The sequence below is a fragment of the Macaca thibetana genome, chromosome 9 (genome assembly GCF_024542745.1).
Source record: "Macaca thibetana thibetana isolate TM-01 chromosome 9, ASM2454274v1, whole genome shotgun sequence".
NCBI lineage: Eukaryota > Metazoa > Chordata > Mammalia > Primates > Cercopithecidae > Macaca > Macaca thibetana.
This window is the reverse complement of record NC_065586.1, coordinates 65866920-65887877: the sequence shown is the minus strand read 5'-3', so window position 1 is coordinate 65887877 and position 20958 is coordinate 65866920. Positions and strand designations below refer to the sequence as shown.

At 39.0% G+C, this 20958-nt stretch overlaps 1 protein-coding gene and 1 pseudogene across 3 annotated transcripts in view; one reads left to right on the top strand and one right to left on the bottom strand.

Moving 5' to 3' along the window:
* The window catches only part of CTNNA3 (catenin alpha 3), a 1858220-nt gene that overhangs the window by 1833074 nt on the left and 4188 nt on the right, over positions 1-20958 (bottom strand). The gene's annotated exons all lie outside the window — the stretch shown is intronic.
* On the top strand, positions 11934-13529 carry LOC126963371 (aldo-keto reductase family 1 member B10-like; annotated as a pseudogene). The gene has a single exon (XR_007729047.1). The product of XR_007729047.1 is annotated as an aldo-keto reductase family 1 member B10-like (transcript).

The window sequence follows — 20958 nt, the reverse complement described above, 5'->3', positions numbered from 1 at the left end:
CAATATCCCTGATGAACATTGATGCAAAAATCCTCAATAAAATTCTGGCAAATTGAATCCAGCAGCACATCAACTGGATGCACCATGACTGATCCACAACGATCAAGTCAGCTTCATCCCTGGGATGCAAGGCTGGTTCAACATATGCAAATCAATAAATATAATCCATCACATAAACAGAACCAATGACGAAAACCACATGATTATCTCAATAGATGCAGAAAAGGCCTTTGACAAAATTCAACAGCCCTTCATGCTAAAAACTCTCAATAAACTAAGTATTGATCGACCGTATCCCAAAATAATAAGAGCTATTTATGACAAACCCACAGCCAGTATCATACTGAATGGGTAAAAACTGGAAGCATTCCCTTTGAAAACTGACACAAGACAGGGATGCCCTCTCTCACCACTCCTATTCAACATAAGTATTGGAAGTTCTGGCCAGGGCAATCAGGCAAGAGAAAGAAATAAAGGGTATTCACTTAGAAAAAGAGGAAGTCAAATTGTCCCTGTTTGCAGATGACATGATTGTATATTTAGAAAACCCCATCGTCTCAGCCCACAATCTTCTTAAGCTCATAAGCAACTTCAGCAAAGTCTCAGGATACAAAATCAATGTGCAAAAATCACAAGCATTCCTACACACCAGTAACAGACACACAGAGTGCCAAATCATGAGTGAACTCCCATTCATAATTGCTACAAATAGAATAAAATACCTAGGAATACAACATGCAAGGGATGTGAAGGACCTCTTCAAGGAAAACTACAAACCACTGCTCAAGGAAATCAGAGAAAGGACACAAACAAATAGAAAAACATTTCATGCTTATGGAGAGGAAGAATCAATATCATGAAAATGGCCATACTGCCCAAGGTAATGTATAGATTCAATGCCATCCCCATCAAGCTACCAATGACTTTCTTCACAGAATTGGAAAAAACTACTTTAAAGTTCATATGGAACCAAAAAAGAGCCCGCATAGCCAAGGCAATCCTAAGCAAAAAGAACAAAGCTGAAGGCATCATGCTACCTGACTTCAAACTATACTACAAGGCTACAGTAACCAAAACAGCATGGTACTGGTACCAAAATAGAGATATAGACCAATGGAACAGAACAGAGGCCTCAGAAATAACACCACACACCTACAACCATCTGATCTTTGACAAACCTGACAAAAACAAGAAATGAGGAAAGGATTCCCTATTTAACAAGTGGTGCTGGGAAAACTGGCTAACCATATGTAGAAAGCTCACACTGGATCCCTTCCTTACATCTTATACAAAGATTAATTCAAGATGGATTAAAGACTTAAATGTTAGACCTAAAACCATAAAAACCTAGAAGAAAACCTAGGCAATACCAATCAGGACATAGGCATGGGCAAGGACTTCATAACTAAAACACCAAAAGCAATGGCAACAAAAGCTGAAATAGACAAATGGGACCTAATTAAACTAAAGAGCTTCTGCACAGCAAAAGAAACTACCATCGGAGTGAACAGCAACCTACAGAATGGGAGAAAATGTTTGCAATCTATGCATCTGACAAAGGACTAATATCCAGAATCTACAAAGAACTTAAACAAATTTCCAAGAAAAAGACAAACAACCCCATCAAAAAGTGGAGAAAGGATATGAACAGAGACTTCTCAAAAGAAGACATTTATGCAGCCAACAGACACATGAAAAAATGCTCATCATCACTGGTCATCAGAGAAATGCAAATCAAAACCACAAAGAGATACCATTTCACACCAGTTAGAATGGCGATCATTAAAGTCAGGAAACAACAGATGCTGGGGAGGATGTGGAGAAATAGGAACAGTTTTACACTGTTGGTGGGAGTGTAAACTAGTTCAACCATTTGGAAGACAGTGTGGTGATTCCTCAGGGATCTAGAAGCAGAAATACCATTTGACTCAGTGATCCCATTGCTGGGTATATACCCAGAAGATTATAAATCATGCTACTATAAAGACACATGCACACGTATGTTTATTGCGGCACTATTCACAATAGCAAAAACTTGCAACCAACCCAAATGTCTGTCAATGATAGACTGGATTAAGAAAATGTGGCACATATACACCATGGAATACTATGCAGCCATAAAAAAGGATGAGTTCATGTCCTTTGCAGGGACATGGATGCAGTTGGAAACCATCATTCTGAGCAAACTATGGCAAGGACAGGAAACCAAACACCACATGTTCTCACTCATAGGTGGGAATTGAACAATGAGAACACTTGGACACAGGTAGGTGAACATCATACCCCGGGGCCTGTCATGGGGTGGGGGGCAGCAGGAGGGATAGTATTAGGAGAAATGCCTAATGTAAACAACGAGTTGATGGGTGCATTAAACCAACATGGCACATGTATACCTATGTTACAAACTTTGCACGTGGTGCACATGTACCCTAGAACTAAAGTATAATAAAATAAAATAAAAATAAAATCTAATTAAATAAATAAATAAATAAATAGAGGAAGAAAATTCTACCAAGCAAATGGAAAACAGAAAAAAGTAGGGGTTGCAATCCTAGTTTCTGACAAAACAGACTGTAAGTCAACAAACATCACAAAAGACAAAGAAGGGCATTACATAATGGTAAAGGGTTCAACTCAACAAGATATAACCATCCTGAATTATATCGCCCAACACAGGAGGACTCAGATTAATAAAGCAGGTTCCCAGAGACCATCAAAGAAACTTATACTTCCAGACAATGATAGTAGGAGACTTTAGTATGCCACTGACAATATTAGATCTTTGGGACAGAAAAGTAACAATGATATTCAGGACCTGAACTCAGCACTGGATCAAATAGACCTGATAGATATCTACAGAAGTCTCCATCCAAAAGCAACAGAATATACATTCTCCTCATTGCCACATGGAACGTACTCTAAAATCAATCACATAATCAGAAGTAAAATGCTCCTCAGCAAATGCAAAAGCACTAAAATCGTAACAATCTCTCGTACCACAGTGCAATCAAATTAGAAATCAAGACTAAGAAATTCATTCAAACCCACGCAATTACATGTAAATTGAATAACCTGCTCCTGAATGACTTTCAGGTAAATAATGAAAATAAGGCAGAAATCAGGAAGTTCCTTGAAATGAATGAGAACGAAGATATAACATACCAGAATCTCTGGGATACAGCCAAGGCAGCGTTAGAGGGGAAATTTATAGCACTAAATGCCCACATCAAAAAGTTAGAAAGATCTCAAGTTAACAACCTAACATCACAACTGAGAGAACTAGAGAACTAAGAGCAAACAAATCCCAAAGCTACCAGAAGACAACAAATAACCAAAATTGGAGCTGAACTGAAGGAGACTAAGAAGGGAAAAATCATTCAAAAGATCAATGAATCCAGGGGGTGGTTTTCAAAAAAAAATAAAATAGACTGCTAGCTAGATTAATGAAGAAGAGAGAAGATTCCAAAAAACACAATCAGAAACAACAAGGAGGATCTTAGCACTGACCCCACAGAAATACAAACAATCATCAGAGAATATTAAGAACATCTCTATGCACATAAACTAGAAGATTTAGAAGAAATGGATAAATTCCTGGACACATACACCCTCCCAAGACTGAACCGGAAAAAAAAATATAATCCCTGAACAGACCAATAACAAGCTCTGAAATTGAATCAGTAATAAACAGCCTACCAACCAAAAAAAAAAAGCCCAGGACCAGACAGATTCTCAGTTGAATTCTACCAGATGTACATAGAAGAGCTGGTACCATTCCTGCTAAAATTATTCCAAAAAACTGAGGAGAAGGGACTCCTCCCTAACTCATTTTATGAGGCCAGCATCATCCTGACACTAAAATCTGGCAGAGATACAACAAAAAAAAGGAAACTTCAGGCCAATATCCTTGATGAACACTGATGCAGAAATACTCAACAAAATACTAGCAAACTGAATCGAGCAGCACATCAAAAAACTTATCCACCATGAACAAGTAGGCTTTATCCCTGGGATGCAAGGTTGGTTCAACATACACAAATCAATAAATATGATTCATCACATAAATAGAACTAAAGACAAAAACCACATGATTATCTCACTAGATGCAGAAAAGCCTTTCGACAAAATTCAACACTTCTTCATGTTAAAAACTCAATAAACTAGGTATTGAAGGAACATATCTCAAAATAATAAGAGCCATCTATGACAGACCCACAGCCAATATCATACTGAATGGGCAAAAGCTGGAAGCATTCCCCTTGAAAACCAGCACAAGACAAGGAAGTCCTCTCTCACCACTCCTATTTCAACATAGTATGGCAAGTCCTGGACAGGACAATCAGGCAAGAGAAAGAAGCATCCAAATAAGAAGAGAGGAAGTCAAACTATCTGTTTGCAGATGACATGATCTTCTATCTAAGAAACCCATAGTCTCAGCCCAAAAGCTTTTTAAGCTGATAAATAACTTCAGCAAATCTCAGGACACAAAATCAGTGTGCAAAAATGACTAACATTCCTATACACCAATAACAGTTAAGCTGAGAGCCAAATCGGGAATGCAATTCCATTAAAAATTGCCACATACAAAAAATAAAATACATAGGAATACAACTAAACAAGAAAGTGAAAGATCTCTACAAGGAGAACTACAAAACGCTGCTCAGAGAAATCAGAGATGACACAAACAAACAGAAAAACATTTCATGCTCATAGATAGGAAGAAACAATGTTATTCAAATAGCTATACTGCCCAAAGCAATTCATAGATTCAATGCTATTCCTATTAAACTACCATTTTTCTAGTTCTTCACACAACTAGAAAAAACTATTTTAAAAGTCATGGAGCCTCAAAAAGAGCCTGAATAGCCAAGATAATCCTGAGCAAAAACAACAAAGCTGGAGGCACTACCTGACTTCAAACTATGCTACAGGCTTACAGTAACCAAAACAGCATGGTACTGGAACAAAAACAGATACGCAGACCAATGGAAACAGAATAGAGAATGCAGAAATAAAGCCACACACCTATAACCACCTGATATTCAATGAAGAACCTGACAAAAGCAAGCAATGGGTAAAGGATTCCCTATTCAATAAATGGTGCTGGGGTAACTTGCTAGCCATAGGCAGAAGATTGAAACTGGACCACTTCCTTAGACCATTTACAAAGATTAACCCAAGATGAATTAAAGACTTAAATGTAAAACCCAAAACTATAAAAACCCTGGAAGACAACCTAGGCAATACCACTCTGGACATACGAGTGGGCAAAGATTTCGTGATGAAGACACCAAAAGCAATTGCAACAAAAGCAAAACTTGAAAAATGGGATCCAATTAAACTAAGAGCTTCTGCACAGCAAATCAAACTATCAACAGAGTGAACAGACAACCTACAGAATGGGAGAAAATTTTTCCAAACTATGCAACTGAGAAAGGTCTAATAGCACCTATAAGGAACTTAAATTTACAAGAAAAGAAAAACCATTAAAATGTGAGCAAAGGACATGAACACTTCAAAAGAAGACATACTTGTGGCCCACAATCATATGAAAAAGGCTCAGCATCACTGATCATTAGAGAGATTCAAATCAAAACCACAATGAGATACCATCCACAATACCATGCAGATACCAGTCAGAATGGCTATTATTAAAAAGTCAAAAAATAATGGGTGCTGGCAAGGTTGCGGAGAAAAAGGAACACTTATACACTCTTGCTGGGAGTGTAAATCAGTTCAACCATTGTGGAAAACAGTGTGGCAATTCCTCAAAGACTGAAAAACAGAAATACCACTTGACCCAGCAATCCCATTACTGAATATATACCCAAAGGAATATAAATCATTCTATTACAAAGACACATGCATGCATATGTTCATCGCAGCACTATTCACAAGAACAAAGACATGGAATCAGACTAAATGCCCAACAGTGGTAGAATACATAAAGAAAATGTGAAGGCCAGGCATGGTGATTCACACCTGTAATCCCAGCACTTTGGGAGGGTGAGGTGGGTGGATCACAAGGTCAGGAATTCGAGACCAGCCTGGCCAACGTGTCAAAAATCCCATCTCTACTGAAAATACAAAAAAAAAAAAAAATTAGCCAGGCATGGTGGTGGGCACCTGTAATCCCAGCTACTCATGAGGCTGAGGCAAGAGAATCCCTTTAACCCGGGAGTTGGAAGTTGCAGTGAGTCAAGATCATAACACTGCACTCCAGTCTGGGTGACAGAGTGGGACTCCATCTCAAAAAAAAAAAAAAAAAAAAAAAAGAAAAGAAAAGAAAAAAGAAAATGTGATATATATACACCATGGAATACTATGCCACCAGAAAAAATGAATGAGATTATGTCCTTTGCAGGAACTTGGATGGAGCTAACACGGGAACAGAAAACCGAATACTGCATGTTCGCACTTATAAGTGCGAGTTAAATGATGAGAACACACGGACACATAGAGGAAAACAACATACACTAGGGCCTACCAGGAAGTGGAGTTTGGGAGGAGGGAGAGGATCAGGAAAAATAGCGGGTATTAGGCTTAATACCTGGGTGATGAAATAATCTGTACAACAAACTCCCATGATACAAGTTTACCTATATAACAAATGTGCACATGTACCTCTGAACTTAAAATAAAAGTTAAATTTTTTTAAAGTGAGGAGATCCAAATAAAATCAGAAATGAAAAAAGAGACATAACACCTGAGACCACAGAAATACAAAGAATAATTACAGACAATTATGAACAACTATATGCCAACAAATTGGAAAGCCTACAAGAAATGAATAAATTCCTGGGCAGACACAACCTACAAAGATTCAATCATGAAGAAATAGAAAAACCACAGTAAAGCAATGAGTGATGACATCAAAGCTGTAGTAAGAAGCTTCCCATCAAAGAAAAGCCCAGGACCTGACAGCCTCACTGCTGTATTCTACCAACCATTTAAAGAACAATTACCAATTATACTCAAACTTTAAAAAAAAAAAAAAAAAAAAGCTGGAAAGGAGGGCATACTTCCAAACTAATTCCATGAGGCCAGCATTACCCTGACACCAGAACCAGACAAGGACACACACAGAAAAGAAAACTACAGATCAATATCACTGATAAACCTAGATGTAAAAATCCTCAACAAAATATTAACAAATTTAACAACACATTAAAAAGATAATTCACCATGATCAAGTGGGATTTATCCCAGGGATGCAAGCATGGTTCAACAAATGCAATCAACATGATATACCACATTAACAGAATGAAGAGCAAAAACCATACGATAATCTCAATAGACACAGAAAAAAAAAGCATTCAATAAAACTCAACATCTCTTTATAATAAAAACCCCCTCATGCAACTGGATCTAGAAGGAGCATATCTCAAAATAATGAAGGCCATGCTTGACAAACCCACAGCTAATACTCTACTGAACAGGAAAAAAGTCTTGATCCTCTAAAGATGTGGAACAAGACAAGGATGCCCACTTTCACCACTCAACATAGTCCTGAAAGTCCTGGCTAGAGCAATTAGGCAAGACAAAGAAATAAAGGGCATCCAAACTGGGAAGGAAGAAGCCAATTATCCTTAAATACAGATGACATAATTTTATACTTTAAAAAAAACTAAAGACTCCATGAAAAAAACTGTTAAAACTGATAAATTCAGTAAAGCTACAGAGTACTGAATCAACATACAAAAACCAGTAACTTTATATATGTCAAAAGCAAAAATCTGAAAAAGAAATTAAGAAACCAATCCAATTTATAATATCTACAAAATTATATAAAATACCTAGAAATCAACTGAACCAAGGAAGTGAAAGAGTTATACAAAGAAAACCATAAGACACTGATGAAAGAAATTGAAGAGGACACACACACAAAAAAAGATATTCCATGTTCATGGATTGGAAGAAATGATATCATTAAAATGGCAATACTGCACCAAGCAATTTACAGATTCAATGCAACTCCTATCAAAATACCAATGACACTCTTCACAGAAATAGAAAAAAAAAATTCTAAAATTTACGTGGAAACACAAAAGCCCCCAAATAGCCAAAGACGTCCTCAGGAAAAAGAACAAAGCTGGAAGGATCCCACTTCCTGACTTCAAAATTTACTACAAAGCTATAGTAAGAAAATCAGCATGGTCCTAGCAAAAACAGGGACACAGATCAATGGAACAGAATAGAGAACCCACATATAAATGTATGCATTTACAGCCAGCTCATCTTCAACAAAGGTACTAAGAAGATACGGTGGGGAAAGGACAGTCTCTTCAATAAATGATGCTTGAAAAACGGGATAACTATATGCATAAGAATGAAACTGAGGGAGTGGGGTGGAGTTGAGATGGCTAACTAGAAAGAGCTGCAGTGGGAGGCTCCCACCAAGAAGAACCAAAACAGCATGCAAATCCTACATCATTAACCAAGGTATACAGGTTCTATCATCAGGACTGACTAGGTGGTTGGTGTGACCCATGGAGAGCAAAGAAAAGTAGAGTGGTGCCTCAGCCCACCTGGGAGCCACATGGGACAAAGGGAGCCCCCACCCCCAGCCAAGGGAGGCAGTGAGCAATCCTGCTACCCAGCCTGGGAAACCACGCTTCTTCATGGATCTGTGCAACCTGCAGATCAGGAGACCCCACTCGTGAGCCCAGGCCACCACCAGGGCCTTGGGTCCCAACCACAGAGCTGTGCAGTTTCTCAACAGCCAATCAGCTGGAGTCTGCCTAAAACAACAGAGCTCCACAGGGAAGGGACGGCAGCCATCATGCAGCTGCCTAAAATGACTAAACTCCAGGGGGGGGAGTGGTGGGGGCGGGGGCCGGAGGGAGAAGGGCTGCAGCTATCACTGCAGCTGCAGACCGCCATTTTTCCCCAGCTGGTGCTGGGGAAACTGGATGGCTTGGACCCAAGAGGTATTCCCCACAGCGCAGCACACCGACTGTGGCAGATCATGGCCAGATTGCCTCTTTAGGCCAGACCCTGACACATCTCTCCTCACTGGGCAGTACCTCCCTGCAGGAACTTCAGCAACTCTACCCAGGGCCTTAGGGACAGAATGGTGATCTCCCTGGGCCTGAGCCCCTAGGGGATGGGGTGGCCATGGTCTCCATGGACCAGCTGACTTCATCTTTCCTCCTGCTAGCTCTGAGGAATCTGAGCAGACCAGACGAGGGAGTTTCCCCCCAGCACAGCACACCCCCTCCACCAAGGGGCAGCCAGCGTGCTTTATTAAGTGGGTCCTGGATCCCATGCCCCCCAACAGGAGTTGCCAGACAACTTATACGGAGCACTACTCTTGGCATCAGGTCAGTGCCCCTTGAGGACAGAGATCCCAGAGGAAGGAGCAGGCTCCCATCTTTGCTGTTCTCCAGCCTCCTTAGTTAACATCTCCAGGTGCGAGAGGGACCCAGGTGAATAGGGCCTGAAATGAAACTCCAGCAAACCACAGCAGCCCTACAGAAAAGGGGCCTGTTAAAAGAAAAACAAACAGAAAGCAACAACAGCGTCAACAAAAAAGTCTTCACAAAAACCTATCTAAAAGTCAGCAGCCTCAAAGATCGAAACTAGACAACTCATGAAGATGAGAAAGAATCAACAAGAAAATGCTGAAAACTTAAAAAGCCAGAGTGCCTCTTCTCCTCCAAATGATCACAATACCCTCCAGCAAGGGCACACAAATGGGCAGAGGCTAAGATGGGTGAATTGACAGAAGTAGGCTTCAGAAGGTGGGTAATAACAAACTTCATTGAACCAAAGGAGCATGTTCTAACCTAATGCAAAGAAACCAAGAATCATGATAAAAGGTTACAGGAGCTGTTAACTAGAATAACCAGTTTAGATAGGAACAATATGACCTGATGGAGCTGAAAAACATAGCACGAGAACTTTGTGATAGAAGTATCAATAGCTGAATCAATGAAGCAGAAGAAAGAATATCAGAGCTTGAAGACTATCTTGCTGAAATAGAGCAGGAAGACAAGATTAGGGAAAAAAGAATGAAAAGGAACAAACAAAACCTCTGAGAACTATGGGACTACATAAAAAGATCAAACCTATGATTGATTGGAGTACCTGAAAGAGTCAGAAAGAATGGAACCAAGTTGGAAAACACACTTCAGGATATCATCCAGGAGAACTTCTCCAACCTAGCAAAACAGGCCAACATTCAAATTCAGGAAATACAGATAACCCCAGGAAGATACTCCATGAGAAGTTCACCCCAAGAAACATAACCATCAGATTCTCCAAGGTCAAAATGAAGAAAAAAAATGTTAAGGGCACCCAGAAGAAAAGGCCAGGTCACCTACAAAAGGAATCCCAACAGACTAACAGCAGACCTCTCAGCAGAAACCCTACAAGCCAGTAGACAGTGTGGGCCAATATTCAACATTCTTAAAGAAAAGAATTTCCAACCCAGAATTTCATATCCAGCCAAGCTAAGTTTCTAAGCGAAGGAGAAATAAAGTATTTTTCAAACAAGCAAATGCTAAGGGAATTTGTCACTGCCAGGCCTACCTTGCAAGAGCTCCTGAAAAAAAGTACTAAATATGGAAAGGAAAAACCAGTACCAACCACTGCAAAAACACACTGAAGTGCAAAAACCAATGACACTTTGAAGAAATTGCATTAAGTAGTCTGCAAAATAAGCAGCTAGCATCATGATGACAGGATCAAATTCACACATAACAAATTTAACCTTAAATGTAAATAGACTAAATGCCCCAATTAAAACACACAGACTGGCAAATTGAATAGAGTCAAGACGAATTGGTGTGCTGTCTTCAAGAGACCCATCTCACATGCAAAGACACACATAGGCTCAAAATAAAGGGATGGAGGAATATTTAACAAGCAAATGGAAAGTGAAACAAAAGCAGGGGTTGCAATCCTGCTTTCCGACAAAACAGACTTTAAACCAACAAAGATCAAAAAAGACAAGGGCAGTACATAATGGTAAAGGGATTAATTCAACGAGAAGAACTAGCAATTCTAAATAGATATGCACCCAATAAAGAAACACCCAGATTCATAAAACAAGTTCCTAGAGACCTAAAAAGAGACTAAGACTATCACACAATAATAGTGGGAGACGTTAACACCCCACTGTCAATATTACACAGATCATTGAGACAGAATATTAACAAGGATATTCAAAACTTGAACTCAGCTCTGGATCAGGTGGACCTGATGGATATCTACAGAACTCACCACCCAAAAAAACCAGAATATACATTCTTCTCAGTGCCACATGGCACATACTCTAAAATTGATTGCATAATTGGAAGTAAAACACTCCTCAGTGAATGCAAAAGAACTGAAATCATAACAGTCTCTCAGACCACAATGCAATCAACTTAGAATTCAAGATTAAGAAAGTGACTCAAAACCACACAACTACATGGAAATTGAACAACCTGCTCCTGAATAACTCCTAGGTAAATAATGAAATTAAGAGAGAAATCAAGGAGTTCTTTGAAACCAATGAGAAAAAAGAGACAAAGTACCAGAATTTCTGGGATGCAGCTAAAGCAGTGCTAAAAGGGAAATTTATAGCACTAAATGCCCACATCAGAAAGCAAGAAAGATCTCAATTTGACCCTAACATCACTACTAAAAGATACAGAGAGGCAGGAGCAAACAAATCCAAAAGCTAGCAAAAGACAAGAAATAACTAAGATCAGAATGGAACTGAAGGAGATAGAGACATGAAAAAACCCTTCGAAAAAAATCAATGAATCCAGGAGCTGGTTTTTTGAAAAAAATTAATAAAATACATATAGACCGTGAGCAACCCGCTTGGGTCCCCTTCCACGCTGTGGAAGCTTTGTTCTTTGACTCTTCACAATAAATCTTGCTGCTGCTCTCTTTCAGCCCCCTGCCCCACCCCCAACTGTAACACTCACCACAAAGGTCCGCGGCTTCATTCTTGAAATCAGCGAGACCATGAACCCACCTGAAGGAAGAAACTCCGGACACATCTGAAGGAACAAACTCTGAACACACCATGTTTAAGAGCTGTAACACTCACCGCCAAGGTCCACGGCTTCATTCTTGAAGTCAGCGAGACCAAGAACCTACCAGAAGCAACCAATTCTGGACACAGCAAGACATGAGACCTCTACCTACTCACTCAGAATCATTTCTGCACCAACCATGGCCACCTTCGTAGAGCTCAGTACCAAAGCCGAGATGCCCATTGTGGGCCTGGGCACTTAGAAGTCTCCTCTCAGCAAAATGAAAGAAGTGGTGAAGGTGGCCATTGATGCAGGATATCGCCACATTGACTGTGCCTATGTCTAACAGAATGAACATGAGGTGGGGGAAGTCATCCAACAGAAGGCTGTGAAGCGGGAAGACCTCTTCATCATCAACAAGTTGTGGTCCACTTTCTTTGAGAGACCCCTTGTGAGGAAGGCCTATGAGAAGACCCTCAAGGACCTGAAGCTTAGCTATCTGGATGTCTATCTGATTCACTAGCCACAGGGATTCAAGTCTGGGGATGACTTTTTCCCAAAAGATGACAAAGGTAATACGATCAGTGGAAAAGCAATGTTCTTGGATGCCTGGGAGGCCGTGGAAGAGCTGATGGACGAGGGGCTGGCAAAAGCCTTTGGGGTCTCCAATTTCAACCACTTCCAGATAGAAAGGCTCTTGAACAAACCTGGACTGAAATATAAACCAGTGACTAATAGGCTGAGTGTCACCCATACCTCATGGAGGAGAAACTGATCCAGTACTGCCACTCCAAGGGCATCACCATTATGGCCTACAGCCCCTTAGGCTCTCCAGACAGATCTTGGGCCAAGCCAGAGGACCCTTCCCTGCTGGAGAACCCCAAGATTAAGGAGATTGCTGCAAAGCACAAAAAAACTGCAGCCTGGGTTCTGATCTGTTTCCATATCCAGAGGAATGTGATTATGATCCCCAAGTCTGTGACACCAGCACGCATTGTTGAGAACATTCAGGTCTTTGACTTTAAATTGAATGATGAGGAGATGGCAACCATACTCAGCTTCAACAGAAACTGGAAGGCCTGTAACATGTTGCAATCCTCTCATTTGGAGGACTATCCCTTTGATGCAGAATACTGAGGTTGAATCTCCTGGTGAGATTACACAGGGGATTCTCTTTCTTTGCTGAAGTGTGACTATCTCCACTCAAGTCCTATTTTAGCCAAGCTTATCTGAGATCACAGGGAACTTCGTTCTATTGTAGGCCAGAATCAAGGTGCTGTTTTAGACATTTATTTCTGCATGTTCAACTAGGATCAGAATATCACAGAAAAGCATGACCTGAATAAGCAAATGACAATTTTTTCCACATATCTGATCTGAACAAATGTTTGTTAAGCACCAGAAACTCTGCCAACACTGAGGATGTAAAGATAAATAATAAAAAATAATGATGGTAAAAAAAATAGACCATTAGCTAGACTAATAAAGAGGAAAAGAGAGAAGAATCAAATAGACACAATAAAAAATGATAAAGGAGATATCACCAACCATCAGAAAATACTATAAACACCTCTATGCAAATAAAGTAGAAAATCTAGAAGAAATTGATAAATTCCTGGACACATACACCATCTCAAGACTAAACTAAGAAGAATTTGAATCCCTGAATAGACCAATAACAAGTTCTGAAACTGAGGCAGTAATAAATAGCTACCAACCAAAAAAAAAAAAAAAAAAAGCCCAGGACCAGACGGATTTATAGCCAAATTCTACCACAGGTACAAAGAGGAATGGGTACCATTCCTTCTGAAATTAATTCAAACAACTGAAAAGGAGGGACTTTTCTTTCACTCATTTTATGAGGCCAGCATCATCCTGATACCAAAACCTGGCACAGATATAACAGAAAAAGAAAACTTCAGGCCAATATCCCTGATGAACATTGACGCAAAAGTCCTCAGTAAAATACTGACAAACCAAATCCAGCAGCATCAAAAAGGTTATCCACTATGATCAAGTCAGCTTTATCCCTGGGATGCAAGCATGGTTCAACATACACAAATCAATAAATGTAATTCATCACATAAACAGAACTAAAGACAAAAGTCACGCAATTATCTCAACAGATGCAGAAAAGGCCTTTGATAAAATTTAACATCACTTCATGTTAAAAACTCTCAATAAACTAGGTATTGATGGAACACATCTCAAAATATTAAGAGCCATTTCTGACCAACCCACAGCCAATATCATACTAAATGGGCAAAAGCTGGAAGCATTCCCCTTGGAATCTGGCACAAGACAAGGAAGCCCTCTCTCCTTCTCACCACTCCTATTCAACATAGAATGGAAGTTCTGGCCAGGGCAATCAGGCAAGAGAAGGAAATAAAGGGTATTCAGATAGGAAGAGAGGAAGTCAAACTGTCTCTGCAGAAAACATGATCCTATATTTAGAAAATCCCATTGTCTCAGTCCAAAAGCTCCTTAAGCTGATAAGCAACTTCAGCAAACTCTCAGGATACAAAATCAATGTGCAAAAATCACAAGCATTCCTATACACCAACAATAGACAAACAGACAGCCAAATCATGAATGAACTCCCTTTCACAACTGCTGCAAATAAAATATTTAGGAATACCGATAAAAAGGGATGTAAAGGACCTCTTCAAGGAGAACTACAAACCACTGCTCAAGGAAATAAGGACACAAACAAATGGAAAAACATTCCATGGTCATGGATAGGGAGAATCACTATCATGAAAATGGCCATATTGCCCAAAGTAATTTATAGATTAAATGCTATTTCCATTAAACTACCATTGCCGTTTTTCACAAAATTAGAAAAAACTACTTTAAAATTCTTATGGAACCAAAAAAGACCCCTTATAGCCAAGACAATCCTAAGCAAAGAGAACAAAGCTGGAGGCATCATGTTACCCAACTTCAAACTATACTAGAAGGCAATAGTAACCAAAACAGCATGGAATTGGTACCAAAACAGATACACAGACCAATGGAACAGAACAGAGATCTCAGAAATAAGGCCACACATCTACAATCATCTGACATTTAACAAACCTGATAAAAACAAGCAATGGGGAAAGGATTCCCTATTTAATAAATGGTGCTGGGAAAACTGGCTAGCCACATGGAGAAAATTAAAACTGGACCCCTTCTTTACAATTCATACAAAAATTAACTAAAGATGGATTAAAGACTTAAATGTAAAACCAAAAACTACAAAAACTCTAGAAAAAAATCTAGGCAATACCATTCAGGACATAAACAAAGATTTCATGACAAAACATCAAAAGCAACTGCAACAAAAGCAAACTTTGACAAATAGGACCTAATTAAACGAAAGAGCTTCTGCACAGCAAAAGGAACTATCATCACAGTGAACAGACAACCTATGGAATGGGAGAAAATGTTCACAATCTATCCCTCTGACAAAGGTCTAATATCCAGAATCTATAAGGAACTTAAACAAATTTACAAGAAAACAATGAACAACTCCATCAAAAAATGGGCAAAAGATATGAACAGACATTTCTCAAAAGAAGATATTTATGTGGCCAAGAAACATATGAAAAAAAGCTCAACATTACTGATCATTAGAGAAATGCAAATCAAAACCACAATGAGATACCATCTCATGAGTCAGAATGGCAATTATTAAAAAGTCAAGAAACAACAGATGCTGGCAAGGCTGTGGAGGAATAGGACTGCTTTTACACTGTTGGTGAGAATGTAAATTAGTTCAACAATTGCAGAAGACAGTGTGGCGATTCCTCAGGGATCTAGAACCAGAAATACAATTTCACCCAGCAATCCCATTACTAGGTATATACCCAAAGGAATATAAATCATTCTATTATAAATATACATGCACACATATGTTTATTGCGGCACTATTCACAATAGCAAAGACATGGAATCAACCCAACTGTCCATCAGTGATGGACTGGATAAAGAAAATGTGGTACATATACACCACGGAATGCTATGCAGCCATAAAAAGGAACAAGATCATGACCTTTGCAGGGACATGGATGGAGCTAGAAGCCATTATTGTCAGCAAACTAACACAGGAACAGAAAACCAAACACCGCATGTTCTCACTTACAAGTGGGAGCTGAATAATGAGAACACATGGACACAGGGAGGGAAACAACACACACTGGAGCCTGTTACGGGGGCGTAGGGAGGGAGAGCATCAGGATAAACAGCTAATGCATTTGGGGCTTAATACCTAGGTGATGGGTTGTTAGGTACAGCAAACCACTATGGCACATGTTTACCTATGTAACAAATCTGCACATCATGCAAATGTATCTCAGAACTTAAAATAAAATTTTAAAAAAGAAGCAATGATACTAGACCCCTATCTCTCACCATACACAAAAATCAAGTCAAAATGGATAAAAGACTTAAGTCTAAGACCTGAAACTATGAAACTAGTATTAATAGAAGAAAACATTGGGGAAATGCTCCAGGACATTGGTCTGGGCAAGATTTTCTGTGTAAGACCTCAAAAGCACAGGCAACCAAAGCAAAAATAGACAACTGGGATTTTATCAAGATAAAAGTCTTCTGCACAGCAGAGGAAACAATCAACAAAGTGCAAAAACAACCCACAGAATGGGGGAAAAGATCCTCAAACTACCCATCTGACAAAGGATTAATAACCAGAGTATATAAGGAGCTCAAACAACTCAATGGAGAAGAAAATAATAATAATCTGATCAGAAAGTGGGCAAAAGAGCTGAACAGACATTTCTCAAAAGAATACATACATGGCTGGACACGGTGTCTCAAGCCTGTAATCTCAGCACTTAGGGAGGCTGACGTGGGAGGAGCAACTGAGGACAGAAATTTGAGACCAGCCTGGACAATATAGCAAGACTCTATGTCTAAAAAAATAAATAAATAAATTACCCATGCCTGTAGTAGTCCTAGCTACTTAGAAGACTGAGGCAAGAGGATCACCTGAGCCCAAGTGTTGAAGGCTGCAGTGACCTGTGATCACTCCACTGCACTCCAGCCTGGGTGACAGGGTGAGACCTTATCTTTTAAAAAAAAAAAAAAAAGATGATGATAACATACAAATAGCAATGAGTATACGAAAAAATGCTCAATGTCACTAACCATCAGAGAAATGCATATCAAAACTACAATGAGATAACATCTCACCCCAGTTTAAATGGTTCTTATAAAAAAGACAAGCAATAACTGATGCTGGCAACGATGTAAAGAAAGGGAAACCATTATACGCAGTTGGCAAGAATGTAAATTAGTACAGCCACTACAGAAAACAGCATGGAGGTTCCTCAAAAGACTAAAAATAGAACTACCATATGATCCAGCAATTCCACTACTGGGTATACATCCAAAAGAAAGAAAATTGCCAGGGCATGGCAGCTCATGCCTGTAATCCCAGCACTTTGGGAGGCTGAGGCAGATGTGTCAGGAGTTTGAGACCAGCCTGGCCAACATGGTGAAACCCCGTCTCTACTAAAAATACAAAAATTAGCCAGGTATGGTGGCACACACCTGTGATCCCAGTTACTCATGAGGCTGAGTCAGGAGAATCACTGGAACCCGGGAGGCAGAGGTTGCAGTGAGCCATGATCACGCCATTGCACTCCAGCCTGGGCAACAAGAGAGACTCTCTGTCTCAAAAAAAAAAAAAAAGAAAGAAAGGAAGGGAGGGAGGGAGGGAGGAAGGAAATCAGTATGTCAAAAAGATATATGAACTCCCATGTTTATTTAAGCACTATTCATGATAGTCAAAATATGGAATTAATCTAAATGCTCATCAGTGGAAGAATGGATAAAGAAAAAGTGGTATAAATATTATTCAGCCATAAAAAAGAATGAAATCCTGTCACTTGCAGCAACATGTATGGAACTGAAGTTCATTACCTTAGTTGAAATAAGCCAAGCACAGAAAGACAAATATTGCATGTTCTCACTCATATGTGAGAGGTAAAACAGTGGATCTTATGAAAATAGAGAGAAGACTGGTGGTTACAAGATGACAGGTAGGGTGGGGGGAACAGAAAGATGAAACGAAATTGATTAACCAGATACATATTTATACCTATTCAATAGTTTAATAGAAGAAATAAATCCTAGTTTTTAGATAGATCAGTAGGGTGTTTATAGTCTACAGCAGTCTATTGCACATTTCAAAAAAGCTAAAAGAGAATAATTCAAATGTTTCTAGCATAAAAAAGACAAATATTTAAGGTGATAGATATCCTAACTACAACAATTTAGTATTTACAAATCATGTATTAAATTATCATATGTACCTCAAAACAATGTACATTATGCATCAATAAAAATAAATTTTTAAAAGGCAAGTAACAATATTTTCAAAACACTAAAAAATAAAGAAATGAAGTAGCAATACATGCTGTAACATGGAAAAACCCAGCAAACATGCTAAGAGAAAAAAATGGACATAAAAAGCCACATATTGTATGATTCTATTTACGTAAAATGTAATAGGCAAACAGAATATAGAGACAGAAAGCAGATTAGTGATTGCAGGGGCTGAGGAAAGTGGGGAGTGAAGAGTGGTTGCTTACTGAGTACAGGTTTTCCTCTTGGGCTGATGAAAATGTCCTGGAATATACAGTATTGACAGTAACACAGTATTATGAATGTAATGGAAACCACTGATTCATACACTTGAATGGTTTAAATGGTGAATTTTACCTCAATATAACAAAAGTAGAAAAATTACCATGTACACAGTTACAACTATGTAAAAATATACATAAGTATAGGGGAAAAGACTAAAATAATCGTTTTTAAAAGACTTAGGTGGGTTGAGTTTTTTTCTGTTTTTCAAACTTTTTATTAATATTATATTGTTTTCATAACAAAAAAAGATAATTATCATATATTGAGTACCTACTATACCTACTATATATTAAACACTGTACTAGGCATTTTAATGAATCAAGAGTGTCTTCCAGCCTGCTGGGTAAACAGAAAACATCTGACAGAAACATGGAAGGGAGCAAAGGTATCTAGTTCTAGGAGGAAAAACTAAATGCCTTAGTTATCTATTGCTGTATGACAAACTATCCCTAAACATGGCAGCTTTAAACAATAAATATTTAGCAAATATCTCTTATGTATTTAAAGGCATGGGCATAGATGAGCTCTCTAAGGTCAATGTGATGGTTAATTTTAGGTATCAACTTGACTGGGCTAATGGATGCTGTGATGGTTAATACTGTCAACTTGATTGGATTGAAGTATTGTTCCTGGGTGTATGTGTCAGGGTGATGTCAAAGGAGATAAACATTTGAGTCAGTGGACTGGGAGAGGCAGACCCAGCCTCAATCTGGGTGGGCACCATCTAATCAGCTGCCAACGTGGCTAGAATAAAGCAGGCAGAAGTTGGAAAGAGCAGACTTGCCGAGTGTTCCGGCCTTCATCTTTCTCCTGTGTTGGATGCTTCCTGCCCTCGAACATCAGACTCAAAGTTCTTCAGCTTTTGGACTCACACCAGTGGCTTGCCAGGGGCTCTCGGGCCTTTGGTCACAGACTGAAGGCTGTTACACTGTCAGCTTCCCTACTTTTGAGGTTTTGGGACTCAGAGTGATCCACCACTTGCTTCCTTTCTCCTCAACCTGCAGACAGCCTATCGTGGGACTTTACCTTCTGATCATGTGAGTCAATTCTCCTTAATAAACTGCCTTTCATATACATGTCTATCCTATTAGTTCTGTCCCTCTAGAGAACCCTGATTAATACAGATGTCCAAATATCTGGTAAAATGTTATCTATGGGTATGTTTGTGAAGGTATCTCCAGAAGAGATAAACATGTGCATCAGTAGAGTGAGTAAAGAAGACCACCCTCACCAATGCAGGCAGGCAGTATCCAATCCACTGAGGGCCTAAATAGGACAAAAAGGCAGAGGAAAGGCAAATTTTTTCTCTCTTTTACTGAGCTGAGACATCCATCTTTTTCTGCCCCCAGACATCAGCATTTTTGGTTTTTGAGCTTTCAGAGCTGAACTGAACTATATCACCAGTTTTCCTGGTTCTTCAGCTTGCAGATGGCAGATCATGAGACTTCTCAGCCTCCCTAACCACATAAAGCAATTCCTATAATAAATCTCCTCATGTGTATATGTGTATATATACATACATACACATACACACACACACACATATATACACACACATATATCTTAGGGACCCTGTTTCCCTAGAGAACCCTGACTAATACAGTCAAGGAAAAAGACTTGGTTTCCTATATAATGTAATAGCCCCTCCAAAAAATAAGAATTAGTAAAAGGGATGACAGTATCTTGTAAGGAAATAAAACGGTGCTATAACTCCTTAAAGTTATAAGATTGGTGGTCTGTGGATCTAGTTGTGCCCCAATTATAATCCCAATACATTGATCATAGCTGTATTTTAATGTAATCCTTAAAATTGTTCATTTCAGTTGCCTTTATAAAAATCCCACTACATCAACCCCATATATAGAGCTTGTCCATAGAGTTTTATAGGGAATCAATTCATTTCTATAAATAACTGGGTATAAGATTTCATTCTTAACAAGCTTATTCTGCCCTTCGATATCTGATTTGGTTTAAAAAAATAGATGTACCTAAGATGTCTTTGGTAAGTCCAGATCTCTGCTATCACAAAGTCAAAGAAAACTACTTTTTTGAGAATTTGAGGTTGAATATTACACTGGCATCACACCGTTTAAGAAAAGAAGACCCCATCCTTCTTGATTCTTCTTACTTCTTAATTGGCCATGGCATTAAGTACGAAAATCCTTAGGTACGAAAATGCTTAGGTACGAAAATCCTGTAAGTAAGCTTACCTAGTGCTAACTAGGACATATCTTCAACCTTCTTCAAACATTTACGTATAAGTACCACAGTGACTAAAATCCAACCCACAATTAATTACTTAAGCTTTAAAAGTACGGTCATTTGCAATGCA